Source organism: Scardinius erythrophthalmus (assembly GCF_964197995.2).
Source record: "Scardinius erythrophthalmus genome assembly, chromosome: 2".
Taxonomy (NCBI): Eukaryota; Metazoa; Chordata; class Actinopteri; order Cypriniformes; family Leuciscidae; genus Scardinius; species Scardinius erythrophthalmus.
In genome coordinates, this window is record NC_138222.1 from 34690486 (window position 1) to 34708450 (window position 17965).

Below are 17965 nucleotides of genomic sequence, written 5' to 3' on the forward strand. Positions count from 1 at the left end.
AAATACGGAACAAAGTGCGTTCCGTATCAGTTCAAAACGGAACAAGACTTTTATGTGTCAAATACGGGACGATTCCGTATTATACGGAACGGTTGGCAACCCTAACACAAATTTACATATTTCTGATGAAATTTGAGAGCAGGCTCACTCCTTCATAGGCTACTAGGTAATTTCATCTGCCAGCTCAGAAAAGTTAAAGACATCGGTAAAAGGGTAACTAAACCCTAAACAACTTTTTTTAGTTATGATTTGTAAGACTGTGGCTTTATTAGTGCTGTTCATTGATTCAAGTAAATTTTTTGACTTTTGGGTAAAAAGGTAAAAAGTGTTTTAATTCTACAATATATGTGTAGCGAAGCACTAGTGTGAGGGCAACTCCATTATATGTGGAGTTGGGCAGAGCAACAAATTATTCACACCCTCAATTTTAGATTATTATTTCCGACTACGCCACCTGGGGAATTTCACCCCAAGAATTTAACACAACCTCTAAACTACTGGCACACACAGGTTCTAATCACTGTTGGAATCAGAGACATAGGTAATGAAAAACGATTTTATTAATTATTAAAATACATAATGGTTATAAAAGGCATTGACCAGCAATCACTCTCATCTATTTGTTTAATTCTATCGTTGGCAGCAGAAGAACCTGGGCTTACCCATAGGGGCAGTCTCAAGATATCACCCTTATGAAAATTACTCTATTCACAGTGCACACACACACACACACACACACACACACACACACACACACACACACACACACTCAACGACTCATGTCAGAGAAGACCACGACACACAGTGAGGACGCCACCACCTAATTGGTCACTCGTCTGCCCCCGGGTGCCCAGGCCCTGCCAACAAACAAAAGAAAAAATACATTATCAAACAGTGATACGCAAAAACAAAATGATATAACAATATGATGAATAACTTAATAGAATTCCTGGAAGGAATCCACTACTTGGTCCCGACCCGGTCGTCACAAAGCAAGACAAAAAAATAACAAAAGACGAAGCAAAAACTCAAACCCACTATAAACAAATGATTACATAAATTCGACAGTATAGTTCGACCATAATAATGGTTCAATGAAAACAATACCTAAATTCACTAATACAATAAATACATCAAAATAAACATACAAATTTAAAAATAAATCAATTAAAGAAATAAACAAGAAAAGACAAACAAAAGAAACTCAAAGCATATCACTGAGAACAGAATTCACTGGAAACAGTGCACTGGAACAGTTCACTCGAGACGGTTCACTCGAGACAGAACACTCGAGACGGTTCACTCGGGTCAGTTCACTCGAGTCGGTTCACTCGAAACAGAACAGCAGCCGATGAGGCACAGAGTAGAGGTCTGCATTCCCGCGGCTGTCCCGCGGGATCCGCGGGACCCGACCAGATATTTTGCGCCGCGGGATTAAATTTCCGACTAAAAAACGGTAGCGGTCGGTAACTCTGGTGTAATTTGAACGGGAGCGGTCGGTCATTCAATATCACGTTCCCGACGCCGACGTTCTTTCAGAACAGCATATCTTCGCTTTACCTAATCTTAATCTTATCGACCAACAGGGTCTGCCATGTAGGCTAATCAGGACCGTTATGCACGCGCTGCACGCACGGACCAGTAACGGTTCTTTCTGTCATGCATTGATTGTATTTGCCTAACAGCAAAATGTTACGAATTTTGATAATACGAATAAAAATAATAGCCTACACTTCTTCTTTTTTTTCGCTGCGATATTTTTTCCCCTACTACTGTCTGCAGCAAAATGTTAAATTTTGTATATTGACAAGGCGAATAAAATAATAATAAAAAAATGTTTGTGCAGACTACATTTTTATTTTCTCTGTGAAAATGTAGGCTACATGTGAAATTCTGGGAGATCTATATTAAAGCGGGATGGTCGGGTCGGGAAGAAAATTATTCTAAGCAGACAGCGGGTGAACAAATAGTGTATATATAGCGGGAACGGGTGGGTGCGGGATATAACCCCAGCGGGAGCGGGCGGGAGCGGGACCTAAAAAACAGTCCCGCGCAGACCTCTAGCACAGAGCAAACAACACTTTACGATGAAGCACAGGGCAGATAATTCTCATGCAGAACGCCGCTATTGTCCTTATCGCGTGCAACAAAACATGCTGTCCCGGGATTACTATCCCAAAACTATGCGGTGGATGGAGCCAGATGTCTCCGACAAGCTCGTTGGCAGAAAGCGCAGATAGATCTTACACTGTCTCAAGTGTCCACATTCAACTCTCCAGAAAGCACACAGACCGGCAAACAGCACCGACAGTAGATAAGCAGCTTCAGCGAACTTTTACGAGCAACAACACATGACACTGCACTCCAGCAAAAAGCAGCAGGGCAAACTGTCATGATCAAATGGTAATGTTTATAATTGTTATGTCTGTACTGGAAAGATTTCAATAATAATAATAGTAATAATAATAAAAAATAAATAAATAAAAAAAAGCAGCAGGGCGCATGGGTGACATCACGGCCCCGGATAGTGACGCACCCTAAGGAGCCGGTAACCAACCAGGGGGGCAGCGTTTCATATTTTATTGAAGGTTCCCCGGCCGCCGCCATTAGCTAGCGGACCCCCACCTGCTGTTAGCATTCCATTGACTCCCATTCATTTTGGCATCACTTTGACGGCGAATAACTTTACATCTGAGGTGTTTAAAGACTCCATTTGTCCATTATTTATTTCTAAAGAAACACGAAAATGTATAAAAGGCTCCATTACCTTGTATCTTACGTTATGGCCCCGTAGAAGCAGTTTTTGTAAAAATAGGCTAACGATTGCGTCATAACCTGCGACTCTCTGTCGCACAGTACAGAAATTACCGTATGGACAGGAGGAGAAGCTCGCGCGCAATCGGGGAGACGTGAAGGCAAAATGACAAAGTAATTAATCAGAATACTTAGCAAAAGTTGCTCCTGCTCCTAGCTCATGGACACCTCCTACTCACACTCTCCGTCTCTGCAAGTTTCAGAAGGGAATGATTCAGATTTCTCTCGGCACAGCTACTAGAAGACAGACGGGTTGCTCACGTCACATCTACGTCGTCAAGCTCAGTTTGAGTCTGCGCAGTACGCTCGTCCCCCAGGAAGTCAGTGCTTCTAATTGACTTCACTTGTCTCCGTTGAAACCTATGGGGTCGCTGCGTCCATTTCTTTTACTGTCTATGTAACCAACCCATGCTCTTATACGCACCGGACGCCAGGCCATTGGCCAAACCATGACAAGTAGGAGGGGTCATAACCCTTCCTGCTGCATATGGTTTAAAAACGTCTGAGTGCTGCCCTCTTCAGGTTGAACGGTGACGACTGCAGTTGAATTTTCCTATTGGAAGTTGTGGTGCCCCATGACATAAGCAGGTACCAGCTCACCACGCCCTTGGCATAGGCTCAGCCCCTGTTCCATCAAAACCACTGTATCGCGAGTCAGGAGTTGGAATTGTGGGTATTGAAAACGATCAGGATAGCGTATATTCATCCCTCTGTCTCCGCTGGGCTCTGCCCACTTTTCCAGCATTTTTCAAATATAGGCTCTGACCAGGGGTTGAGTTACCCTTTAAAATAGTCCAAGTGACTATAGTGGCTCAAGTTTATCATTATAAGTTTATCAAATGACGAGAATACTTTTTGTCTGCAAACCCCCCCTAAAATAACGACTTTATTCAACTATTCATTTTCTTCTGTGTGGGCCTCTCATGTGAGTTCACGAGAGCACCACGACGCATGCGTGAGAACTGAGAAGATGAAGCTCACGATCATTTGATGGGAAAGTGTGAAAGTTAAGCCATTCATTTTGCGGCATTGGTAAGGCACTTTTACGCTTTCTCATTGGTTTCTCACGATTCGGACATCCAGGACACAAAAAGTATTCTCGTCGCTTGATAAACTTATGGTTGAGCCACTGTAGTCACTTGTAGGCTACTATTAACGATTAGCGATGTCTTTACTAACTTTTCTGGGCTGGCAGATATCAATTACCTAGCAGCCTATGAAGGAGTGAGCCAGCTCTCATTTCATCAAAATATCTTAATTTTTGTTACGATTTACAAAGATGAACGAACTGTATATGACAAGATTATTTATTACGTATATGGCCTACTCTATATATGATTAATATAAATAACAAATTAATAAAACATAAATTATCTGTCTGCCAAGCTCTGATAATGTATGGAATATTAGCCTATATTAATACATTATCCAAAAAATAAAATAAAAAATATAGGCTATACCATTTAGAAGCACGGATGTGTCATGCATGTTTTCTTGTCAGACAGTCTGAGAAACTGAAATGCTTCTCTGCAAAGTGCAGTTCGCCTATAGCCTAGCCCAGCCCAGAGCCGTTAAATATTACCTAGCCTAGCCGAGGTTCATTATTAGTTACTGTACCAATTGATACCTTAGCCTCTTGCGTTCGAAGGGCGGACGTGAGATCGACATGTTTTTAAAAAACCGCACAGGTTTACAGCGCATGTTCTCGAGAGACTCCTTTGCCAAAGCCGCTAAAATGCAATCACGCGAAAATGACCTCCACTACTATGGATAAGTAATGGCGTAGCCACGGGTGTGCCAGGGAAAGGGTGTTCCGGTGCCACCCACAGTGGCAGCTGAGCTGGCACACCTAAAATTAGATGCAGAATATTTTTAATAAAATATTGTCTTAATAAAATTTTTAAAAAATCTTAACTTGGGCTATTGTTGTCTATTTACAATATTTGTTCATTTAAAATGTCATTAAATGTCGTTAAAAACATATCTGTCGACATTCGGATTGCCAAACAATCCGCAAACAGCTGCTGACTGTGACCCCAGCATCTTGGGAAACGTTTGCCCGCATTCTAAACAATAGAGCAGTGTTCCCCATGAAAAAATCCTTCAAACATACACTCACCTAAAGGATTATCAGGAACACCTGTTCAATTTCTCATTAATGCAATTATCTAATCAACCAATCACATGGCAGTTGCTTCAATGCATTTAGGGGTGTGGTCCTGGTCAAGACAATGTCCTGAACTCCAAACTGAATGTCAGAATGGGAAAGAAAGGTGATTTAAGCAATTTTGAGCGTGGCATGGTTGTTGGTGCCAGACGGGCCGGTCTGAGTATTTCACAATCTGCTCAGTTACTGGGATTTTCACGCACAACCATTTCTAGGGTTTACAAAGAATGGTGTGAAAAGGGAAAAACATCCAGTATGCGGAAGTCCTGTGGGCGAAAATGCCTTGTTGATGCTAGAGGTCAGAGGAGAATGGGCCGACTGATTCAAGCTGATAGAAGAGCAACTTTGACTGAAATAACCACTCGTTACAACCGAGGTATGCAGCAAAGCATTTGTGAAGCCACAACACGCACAACCTTGAGGCGGATGGGCTACAACAGCAGAAGACCCCACCGGATACCACTTATCTCCACTACAAATAGGAAAAAGAGGCTACAATTTGCACGAGCTCACCAAAATTGGACAGTTGAAGACTGGAAAAATGTTGCCTGGTCTGATGAGTCTCGATTTCTGTTGAGACATTCAGATGGTAGAGTCAGAATTTAGTGTAAACAGAATGAGAACATGGATCCATCATCCCTTGTTACCACTGTGCAGGCTGCTGGTGGTGGTGTAATGGTGTGGGGGATGTTTTCTTGGCACACTTTAGGCCCCTTAGTGCCAATTGGGCATCGTTTAAATGCCACAGCCTACCTGAGCATTGTTTCTGACCATGTCCATCCCTTTATGACCACCATGTACCCATCCTCTGATGGCTACTTCCAGCAGGATAATGCACAAAGCTCGAATCATTTCAAATTGGTTTCTTGAACATGACAATGAGTTCACTGTACTAAAATGGCCCCCACAGTCACCAGATCTCAACCCAATAGAGCATCTTTGGGATGTGGTGGAACGGGAGCTTCGTGCCCTGGATGTGCATCCCACAAATCTCCATCAACTGCAAGATGCTATCCTATCAATATGGGCCAACATTTCTAAAGAATGCTTTCAGCACCTTGTTGAATCAATGCCACGTAGAATTAAGGCAGTTCTGAAGGCGAAAGGGGGTCAAACACACTATTAGTATGGTGTTCCTAATAATCCTTTAGGTGAGTGTATATAAAATGGTAAAATGTGTATAAAACATATAGCTAATATAGGCCTATATGACAAATATCTAATGTCTGAAATAATAGATAAGACAGACACACATACACGCATAAAAATAATAATCAAATGCTTCTGGACCATCGACTTCATCCTCATGTTGTAGTCCAGAGCGGGCAGCTGAGAGCAGCAGCAAGAAGAAGAGAAGACAGTACATCGACAATTACTGCTTCACCTTTATCGGAGATCCATCGTGTCCTCTTCCTCTGTGTCTGGTATGTGGGGACAAATTGTCGGATGAAGCAATGGTTCCTAGCAAACTGAAACAGCATCTGACAAAAAAATCACAATCACTAGTAAGGATGCAGACTATGCCTATTTTATTCGATTAAAAAGGCAACATGAAAAACAAAAGGAAGTTGTGATGAAGATTGCAAAAGTGTCCTAAAAAGCATTGAAGGCTAGCTATCTTGTGGCTGAAATAGCCGAGTAAAAAATATAAAAAAAACATACAATCGCTGAGACTGTAATCTTATACCAGCATGCAAAGCCATCGTTAACACAATGCTAGGCCCACAAGCAGCGAGCAAAATATCAAAGGTTCCCCTGGCAAACAATACAATTAGCAGCAGGCGAATAGATGACGTGTCTTCCGACACTGAAAGTGTGGTTTTGGAAAAAATCCGATCCAGCAGGAAATTGTCCTTGCAGCTGGATGAATCGACTGACAGGCATGCTCTTGGCAAACGTTAGATGGCGACAGCATCAGAGAAACTTATTTATTTAGTAAATCAATGCCTGATAAAACGATGGGAGAATATATTGTGTGACAACAGAGTATCTTGAAAAAAGGGGGGGGGGGGCTTACAGTATTTGTTCAACTGCTCAAATGAAAAGTGGATGGGGGTCACCTGTACCCATCCTTAAAGGGTTAGTTCACCCAAAAATGAAAATTCTGTCAGTAATTACTCCTCCTCATGTTGTTCCAACCCCGTAAGACTTTATTCATCTTCAGAACACAAATTAAGATATTTTTGATGAAATCTGAGAGCTGGATCACTTCTTCATAGGCTTCTATGGGATCGAAACCTGCAAACCCAGAAAGTTAGTAAAGACATTGTGAAAATAGTCCAAGTGACTATAGTGCCTCAACCATAATTCACGTAGTGTAACAGCGCAGCGCTTCTGTGTTGTACGTCACACGCATCACACACATGACCAGCGTTGGCCAATAGTGAGCCTACGTGGTGACGTACAACCCAGACACACTGCGCTGTTATACTACGTGAATTCATTCAGGCCCACACAGACGAAAAAGAATAATTGAATAAAGTAATTATTTTTGTTGTTTTTTGCGCGCGAAAAGTATTCTCGTCGCTTGATAAACTATGGTTTAGCCACTGTAGTCACTCGGACTATTTTAACAATGTCTTTAATAACTTTTCTGGGCCGGCAAGTTTCGATCCCATATAAGCCTATGGAGGAGTGAGCCAGCTCTCAGATTTCATCAAAAATATCTTAATTTGTGTTCCGAAGATGAACGAAAGCCTTACGGGGTTGGAACAACATGAGGGTGAGTAATTACTGACAGAATTTTCATTTTTGGGTGAACTAACCATTTAAAATAAGTCTTAGACTCGTGATAGACGTTTCCCCCAACATGAACAGTTTACTGCGTGTTTTGATCACATTGCCTGTTACAAGCTGTTCTGTGGAGAGCTTGTTTTCAGCAGTGAACCGAATCAAATTCAGCAACAGAACATCCATGCTCAGAAAGACTAAATAGCCTCTCGTTACTGATATTTGAATGAGAACTCGCAGAGACACTGAACCCAGAAGACATAATTGATGCATTCAAGGCCAGGCCACTCTGTCACGCCCTTTAAGCAGAGAACAGGCACTATTAAAGGTACTGTGTTATGACTATGTTGTTGGCAGGGATGGGCAGTATTTCAGATACATGTAGCCTATTTAAAATGCGTATTTGAAATACAAAATACTATTTTGTATTTTGTATTTTAAAGACTTCGGAAAAATCAAATGTAATTTGTATTTAAATACATTTATGAGTATATTTTGCCACTCAATCTCTTTATAAGGGTACTGATTTTGTGTATTAACTAGTTCAGACATTCACTAACACAGCATTGGATCAGCAAATTTTTTTGGAATAAGGTGTGGATGTCATGATCAATTCTACTTGTTGATTAAAGTTCAAATAGTGCATTATTCAGATTTGCCTTCAGTTAACATGAAAGAATAAAAGAGCACAGACAAGTGGGAAAATAGTGTTAGCCAATCAGTCTTGACCGGTTGTTGATTTTTATCAACTAGTTTGTCAAATGTTTTACTGTATGTTAGGGCTGGGTGATATGACACTACATATCATAGCGATGATATGGAGTGTGAATCGATGGAACTTTTTCTAAATCGTTTGTAGATGGGTCTATTTGTGAAGTAAGCAAATTTATCCGTGCAGCTTTTAGTGGGCAGGAATTATTGGAACGTTGGAGTGGAAAAAGAAACACTGATGAATGATACACCACAAAAATCTTCTGCTTTTAGTTTTATTGTACATAAAAAAATAATAATAAAAAAGGGGTAAATAGTGTCAAATGAATTGGATAAACTTTCTAATTTTAATAAACTTATAGAAACAAATAAACTTTACATAAAATAAATATAAAATTACTTAAAAAGCATTGGACTACCTGCAACAACAACAAAAAAACTCAAAAGAGTTTGAAATTCCGTATCAAAATTGAGATTTTGGTCATATCGCGCCCATTCATATTCTTAGATAGCAGAAAAGGTTCCCACAGTTTTACACAGAAATAAGTATATATAAATGGCTGCTATTTTGCATAAGTTTATTTGTAATTGCCAGAAAGAAAGAATGACAGAGAGGGCAGAGATGAGGTTAGGAATGAAAAGTCAGTAGGCCTATGTAGTTTCTTCATTAACTGATGTGACCTATACCTGCACTGGAAGGCCGATTTCACAGGTAGGCCTATTTTGTGTATTTTCAAAATACAAAATAATGTATTTAAATAAAAAAATTTCACACGTTATTTTGTATTTGTATTTAAATACATTTTTCCACACAGTATTTTGTATTTTTATTTTAAATACATTTCCATGTATTTAAATGATGTTTTATTAACAAGGTTCGGGAGGAGCACGTTCAGATTATTAACACAAGTGGAGAGCACTCAGCAATCAATGGTAAGAGGTGTATATATACTCAGCAGTCTCACCTCATTCCATTGACAGTTTTTGCAGCATGTAGCCTGACAGTATCGTCCTAACCGACGGCCCGACGCCGATTCAACATGTCGAATCGGCCGTTACCAAGCCGACGAGGACCAATTTCAGCCGACGGAGGGGAACACACCGAGAAGATTTAGTCGGCCGACGCACGGAAACTGCCCGACGGCCGACCGTCGGCTTGGTGTGTTCCAGGCTTTAACAGGTCCGAATCGAGCAATTCCCGTCCGATGAATAATCTTTGAGGAACCTCTGCCGCAATCGTCTGACCAATATCGCGGGCGTCAGGCTTAACAAACGGGATCATAACCGCGGGCGAAACATCCGCGATCTCCTTCCTCGTATTTCTCTACACCGGTCCATACAATAATTCCCGCCATAGAGAAATTGTTAGTAACGCAATGCCGCCCTCTTCACGCGAGGGAAAGGGTCTTCCTCCTTCTCTAGGCCGCCACAGCTGGCCCTAAAGTAAGCCGCGCCGCAGATTCAGTCCCGGACAGTCCATATTCAACGTTTGCCGGGTCAACTCAGTGAGTGCTCAGCTCGCCCTTCTCGAGTCTGTCTTGGTTGAGCTTGGCATTGCTTCAGTTGTTTGAGTCACGAGCCAGTCGTGCCATCTGTATACAATTTTTGATCGGGGAAATGCACGTTTTAAATTGTTTCTGTACAAATGATTTACCGTCATACATAAACAGTAGGTCGCACGTTACGTGCAGATTGCTCACAGAATCATTAAGAACCTATCGTTAACACTGTCCTGCAATTTATCTTCAAAATCGTGTAAAATCTATGTATAAAAAAAAAAAAGTGTATAGGCTACAAGCAGTGTGTTTCATGCTAAGAGTTTAGTAATCCTTAATTGAAACGCAACAGTTAAATAAATACAAGATGCCTACACATTTATGCAAGCTTCGTCTTTTACCATAAACCGTCTCTTTTGTACTTAACTACATGAACTTCAGACAATCAAAATTGTTCTAAACGCAAACTGTTATCTTTGCTCGGTCACTTAAACTTCAATGTACATAATCCTGCAAGGATTTCATTTCGCCTCCTTTTCCTCGCGTCTTTGATCTAAAGCACAAGAAGACGAGCATCGGCCCGCTAAACCCCACTCTCCTCCTCCCTTTGTTCAGCCACACACTGCAGGAGCTCAGTTTCTCCAGGTAAGTTTATCCACTGCTGCAGCAGTGATGTCTCCTTTGGTCCTGGAGGAGCTCAAGTTCTCTGGCTAAGTTTTCTCTAATATTGCAACAGTAATGTCTCCTCCGCTCCCACTAGAGCTCTGTTTCTCTGGCTAATGTCTCCACTGTCACAGCAGTAATGTCTCCTATGCTCCCACTGGAGCTCTTTTACTCTGGCTAATCTTCTCCACTGTCACAGCAGTGATGTCTCCTCCGCTCCCACTGGAGCTCTTTTACTCTGGCTAATCTTCTCCACTGTCACAGCAGTGATGTCTCCTATGCTCCCACTGGAGCTCTTTTACTCTGGCTAATGTCTCCACTGTCACAGCAGTGATGTCTCCTATGCTCCCACTGGAGCTCTTTTACTCTGGCTAATGTCTCCACTGTCACAGCAGTGATGTCTCCTATGCTCCCACTGGAGCTCTGTTTCTCTGGCTAATGTCTCCACTGCCGCAGCAGTGATGTCTCCTATGCTCCCACTGGAGCTCTTTTACTCTGGCTAATGTCTCCACTGTCACAGCAGTGATGTCTCCTCCGCTCCCACTAGAGCTCTTTTACTCTGGCTAATGTCTCCACTGTCACAGCAGTGATGTCTCCTCCGCTCCCACTAGAGCTCTGTTTCTCTGGCTAATGTCTCCACTGCCACAGCAGTGATGTCTCCTCCGCTCCCACTAGAGCTCTGTTTCTCTGGCTAATGTCTCCACTGCCACAGCAGTGATGTCTCCTCCGCTCCCACTAGAGCTCTGTTTCTCTGGCTAATGTCTCCACTGTCACAGCAGTGATGTCTCCTCCGCTCCCACTAGAGCTCTGTTTCTCTGGCTAATGTCTCCACTGTCACAGCAGTGATGTCTCCTCCGCTCCCACTAGAGCTCTGTTTCTCTGGCTAATGTCTCCACTGTCACAGCAGTGATGTCTCCTCCGCTCCCACTGGAGCTCTTTTACTCTGGCTAATGTCTCCACTGTCACAGCAGTGATGTCTCCTCCGCTCCCACTAGAGCTCTGTTTCTCTGGCTAATGTCTCCACTGTCACAGCAGTGATGTCTCCTCCGCTCCCACTAGAGCTCTTTTACTCTGGCTAATGTCTCCACTGTCACAGCAGTGATGTCTCCTCCGCTCCCACTAGAGCTCTTTTACTCTGGCTAATGTCTCCACTGTCACAGCAGTGATGTCTCCTCCGCTCCCACTAGAGCTCTGTTTCTCTGGCTAATGTCTCCACTGTCACAGCAGTGATGTCTCCTCCGCTCCCACTAGAGCTCTGTTTCTCTGGCTAATGTCTCCACTGTCACAGCAGTGATGTCTCCTCCGCTCCCACTAGAGCTCTGTTTCTCTGGCTAATGTCTCCACTGTCACAGCAGTGATGTCTCCTCCGCTCCCACTGGAGCTCTGTTTCTCTGGCTAATGTCTCCACTGTCACAGCAGTGATGTCTCCTCCGCTCCCACTAGAGCTCTGTTTCTCTGGCTAATGTCTCCACTGTCACAGCAGTGATGTCTCCTCTGCTCCCACTAGAGCTCTTTTACTCTGGCTAATGTCTCCACTGTCACAGCAGTGATGTCTCCTCCGCTCCCACTAGAGCTCTGTTTCTCTGGCTAATGTCTCCACTGTCACAGCAGTGATGTCTCCTCCGCTCCCACTAGAGCTCTGTTTCTCTGGCTAATGTCTCCACTGTCACAGCAGTGATGTCTCCTCCGCTCCCACTAGAGCTCTGTTTCTCTGGCTAATGTCTCCACTGTCACAGCAGTGATGTCTCCTCCGCTCCCACTAGAGCTCTTTTACTCTGGCTAATGTCTCCACTGTCACAGCAGTGATGTCTCCTCCGCTCCCACTAGAGCTCTGTTTCTCTGGCTAATGTCTCCACTGCCGCAGCAGTGATGTCTCCTCCGCTCCCACTAGAGCTCTGTTTCTCTGGCTAATGTCTCCACTGTCACAGCAGTGATGTCTCCTCCGCTCCCACTAGAGCTCTTTTACTCTGGCTAATGTCTCCACTGTCACAGCAGTGATGTCTCCTCCGCTCCCACTAGAGCTCTGTTTCTCTGGCTAATGTCTCCACTGTCACAGCAGTGATGTCTCCTCCGCTCCCACTAGAGCTCTGTTTCTCTGGCTAATGTCTCCACTGTCACAGCAGTGATGTCTCCTCCGCTCCCACTAGAGCTCTGTTTCTCTGGCTAATGTCTCCACTGTCACAGCAGTGATGTCTCCTCCGCTCCCACTAGAGCTCTTTTACTCTGGCTAATGTCTCCACTGTCACAGCAGTGATGTCTCCTCCGCTCCCACTAGAGCTCTGTTTCTCTGGCTAATGTCTCCACTGTCACAGCAGTGATGTCTCCTCCGCTCCCACTAGAGCTCTTTTACTCTGGCTAATGTCTCCACTGTCACAGCAGTGATGTCTCCTCCGCTCCCACTAGAGCTCTGTTTCTCTGGCTAATCTTCTCCACTGTCACAGCAGTGATGTCTCCTCTGCTCCCACAGGAGCTCTGTTTCTCCAGCTAATTTTTTCTACTGCCGCAGCAGTGATGTCTCTTCTGAAGTACTTCTCTATTCATAATTAAAGAGCACTCAATCTCCTCTTTCTCCTCTTCCCTGTCTCCTCTTTCTGTCCAGCGAGCATTGGTCTCACAGCAGACGGAGTGAGAACCTTCCCAGTAGAGCACTTACGTTTTCTCTTTCATCCAGCGATGCAGTGTGAGAAAATCTCCCGGGCAAGTGCTCATTTTTTCCGCTTCCTCTTTCCGTCCAGCGAGCATGGGTCTCCCAGTGGACGGAGTGAGAACTTTCCCGGTAGAGCACTTACGTTTTCTCTTTCATCCAGCGAGCATTTGGTCTCACAGCGGATGCAGTGTGAGAAAATCTCTCGGGCAAGCACTCATTTTTCCTCCTTTCTGTTTCCTCTCTGTCCAGCGAGCATTTGGGCTTAGCGGAAAAGCGCAAATCCTCCCGATCGTTCACTGTAAACTACAACTGCTCCTCGTTCGCAGACCAACAGGGGCCGTCAGTCCAGGCAGTGAGCCACCATTACGGGCCTCCCCGGTCAAGCATCCAGGCCCCTTCTTGAGATGCCAGCCCGCCAAACTCGGCACTCATTTGGGGGGTCTTTAGTCTGGCGGCTGTCCTCTGCTCTTTAGCCTTTGGGGGGAGTACTCTGGGTTTGGGCCAAACTCCGAGCTCGGAGCCCTCCCTCCGGACAGCACGCCAAATACGCATTAAACTTTACCCCTTCAAATTATATGTAAGTGTGAACTCGTGAAATGATGTTTTATTAACAAGGTTCGGGAGGAGCACGTTCAGATAATTAACACAAGTGGAGAGCACTCAGCAATCAATGGTAAGAGGGGTATATATACTCAGCAGTCTCACCTCATTCCATTGACAGTTTTTGCAGCATCCCTCCACCACCCCTTCTCCACGCTTCTAGTCCTAAACACTTACATACGGGGGGAGTACTCTGGGTTCGGGCCAAGCTCGGAGCCCTCCCTCCGGACAGCACGCCAAATACGCATTAAACTTTACCCCTTCAAATTATATGTAAGTGTGAACTCGTGAAATGGCCATCGCTGGTTGTTGGCGATCTTGTGTGTAGGTATTTTATATAGTTTTATGGTTATGTGGTGAGCCTGGGTATAGTTTTACACATCAGCCCAGTCTATTCTGTAACGTTAGTGATACGCAGTCAGGGTTTTTTTGCACATTAATCTGACAATAAATGTGGCACACTCAGTTTTTCTGATGCACAGTCTGTTTTCCGGTTAGGCTAGTGGTTCACACTGTCAATTTTTGGGATTGACAACTGCATTTACTTACAGGTGTGTGAGTCTCGAAATGTCCCGTTCACACAGCAATTTACAGCAGCGTCTCGAATACTGTCCGTGCACCGAGAGTGCCGTTCCAGTTGGCTAACCATAGCGACAGTGACCAAGTATATCAAAGATGGCGACGTCCATAAAAATGAAAAGTCTTATCACATTTGACACGACAAAAGTGCAATTGAGCCGCGAGTTTATCCGTCAAATCTTCATTAACTGACAGAAGCTTCAATGTAAACACGCTCTAACCGGACCCTGTTGGTCTCGCGCATGACACGGCCTTTGTGTGTGACATAGAACACAGACGGGAGCCGGTCCGGTGGAGAAAAGTGGATCTAGAACCTTAAGATGACGCACAGCTCTTATCTCCCTCGCTGTAAGTTACCTGAGCAAAACCATACACAGAACCATTGGCAGATTAAGACTCTTTGGTGCCCCCGGCCACTGACACCAGAGTCAGAACAAGCAGTGCTTGGTGTGGTGCATATATTGAGTCATTAAAATCCATGTCATTTAATAGAGCACAGTGATGACAAAAGTGCGTGTGAGTCATGTTAGACGCCATACTTGATGCCACCTGTCCCATTACTAACAGGAACAACAGCCCCGTCACAGAATCACATTATTGTTTTAACATTAAAGAGTTGTCAATGCCATCTGGACCACCACCCACATAAATTAACAAATCATAGGATGAAGATGTTGCTTCTAATAACAAGTTACATTCGGAGATTTTCAAAACACCAGTCACTGCAACAGTGAAGTAGTGAATTAAACTGCCGCACTTCTTGCCAGGATAGCTTTTTATTTACACATTTTTTAGAACCTTAAAAGTGTATTAGCATCATATCAACCACTGTAATTGTTACATATAAACATTACTGACATGCACCTACATGCTCAGTCTTCCTGGTGTTAGAGGCAATAGTAGCCAGCCATGAAGAGAAACGCTTTCCGACCAGGCACAATGCCACCAATCAGAGATGGATTTTCTTCCATCAGCCTCCTGGGGCTTTACATATGCTTCTAAAACCAGAGCCGACAAAACAGCTTGCATGGTGGTCTTATGGTTTGCCCACTTGTAGTGTATAGCTCTGGGCTGTTTCAAACCCAGATGTACGAGCTCTCTCCTCTCTCTCCGACTCTTCAAGATTCCTTATCCGGAAGGACTTAGCCTAGCTACTCAATTCCTACACGTCTGGGTGCGACTGACGCATTTGTCCCAAATTGGGTCAGTCCAAGAGATCAGATCCCTCTCAAGTCAGCACATTGGACAGCATAACAGGAAACTTAAATTTGGTCTGACCCCCAGCATCCTCGTCATATCACCATCCTTCCAACCACCCATCTATCCCGGCTGTGTTGGGAGGAAGACTTCCCGTGGGGACCATTCCCCCCCCCCCCCCCCCCAAAAAAAGACAAATCTGAAACCTATTAATAAAACAGAACACTCACATTTCCAGCATACTCACACTAATCTCAGGCAGCTGTTATCTCTAAGCAGGAAGTGCTTTCTGGGCCCACTGCCGTGCTGACAGGGGCGTGTACCCAGTAAACGGGCTGAAAGTGATAAGATAGTTAGTGTTTGAGGGGTGATCTGTCTATTTTCCAGAATGTTACAGAACCCTGAGAGTCCAGTTCTGCGGAATATTCATTGCTTATGGCGGCCCACTTTGGCAATGTACTACACTGAGTCCTACTAACCCACGACAAGAAGGCAATGCATGATGGGGACCTCTCTGTACAGATCAACGCTTCTCAGTGCAGGCGGCTTCAGTGTCGAACTATATACGCAAATTCACGGTAAGATCCTGAATTTTCCTGAAAGGGAAGCAGAAAAATCAGTTTGTATAGAATATATCTTAAAATATATTTGAAAATGTTTTAGTTGAAAATGTAATTAGCCTATGTATATATATATATAAAAACCTATTTTTAATATGCAGTTGCTTTTGAGAGACTTTTCACTTTTAGGTTATTAGGACATTGTCATTAACTAATAAACTGCTCTTTTTAGGAGCTAAATCAGTCTTTTAAAGCTGCCCTTATCTAAGTGACTGTTAATTTAAGACTCTCTCATGACAAAAAATAATAATAATAATTTTGTTTGCAGATGCATACCCCTTTTAATTTAAATATGGTTTGTAATTCTGAGGAGGAGATAGAACTGTTAAACAAGTTCAGGGTTGCTATTACCACTCAAATGTGTGATTACTTTATTTGCTTTGTTTAAAAGCTTCTTTCTTGAGCTGTTGTTATAGTTGTGTGCTCTGACATTTTTTTTACTTTTCTTTTTTGTGGCAAATCATCTCAGCATTGTTGCAAATTGCTGCACATGTTTTTTACAACAGTGCCCTTTGGACTTCTGACAAATTGATCATTGTCTGTAACATTTTAAAGATGTTGTACATCAGCACAATCTCATCTCTTTTGTCAGAGCAAAGACGAAACAAGAAAAGGCAATTGGCTTACGTGAGAGAGTGAAGAAGAGAAATAATTTATTTCGAGAAAGCATATTTAGTTTAGCCTATTAAAGAGATAACAACTGATTCATTTTAATTAATCCCGACACTTCATAGCACTCAAAGTGAATTTTTATTTAAAGGTTTGAACCGTAATGGGATTTACATCAAATTTACACACCGTCCTCTTGAGTGCTCTTGTCAAAGACAGAAGTGGGATACGGACCCATCTGCTCTTTCAATCTTTAACATTAAGGGTCCCTGCCATGTCAAACATTAATGTGAGGGCACAGAAGGGACTGTAAAATGAGACTACAGTCCAAACATTCCCTTCAGAGAGGGCAAGGATATACTCCACTGTGTACACAACAGCATCCATTAACAAAGCCACATCTTCTATCAGGCTCATGATATACCACAAGTGCAGCAGTTTAGCAGCAGACTTGCATTTCTCCTCTTAATGCACACTGTGTACTCGACTTGTTTGTGTGACATTTTAAAATGAAAATTAGAGATCAAAGAGGTTTTAATATATTAAGCAGTGTTAAAGTTATGTTTATCTCTGTCAAACAGATATTCTTTCCTAGTGATGTTCGCTATCTTACTGGCCCGAGTTATGCTGTGGACTGGAAATTGAGTTGCTTATGTTGTGCCAGCTTGTAATAACAGATACCTCCCTTCATCCCACCACCACCACTAGTCAGCATGGAGCCACATTCCTATGGCTGTCCTGACCCTGGCCTCCAGCTCTATTACATAATAAGGTTATACTATATTGTGAGTTGTGTTTTGGCAGTTGAACACAGCAGAAAGCCATGTTCTTGCAGAAGGATTCAGACAAAAAGTCCTTGGCTTACACATTTAGAATTGGCATTATTACAGCACATCCAGAGAGTTCAAGGTTCCCTCCCAGAAGCCCTTTTTATCTTATACATTTGGTAGACAAGCGACTCACATTCAAGTTATTAATTTGATCAGTTCACACATTGGGAATAAAATCTATGACCTTGCCGTTGATACCATGCTACTATTTGTGCTACAGGAATGCTGAGCTGTTGGCAAGTTATGTATATAAACGAGCTTTCTGCACAAATTTTGTATTTATTTGTATGTTCCTTTCAATT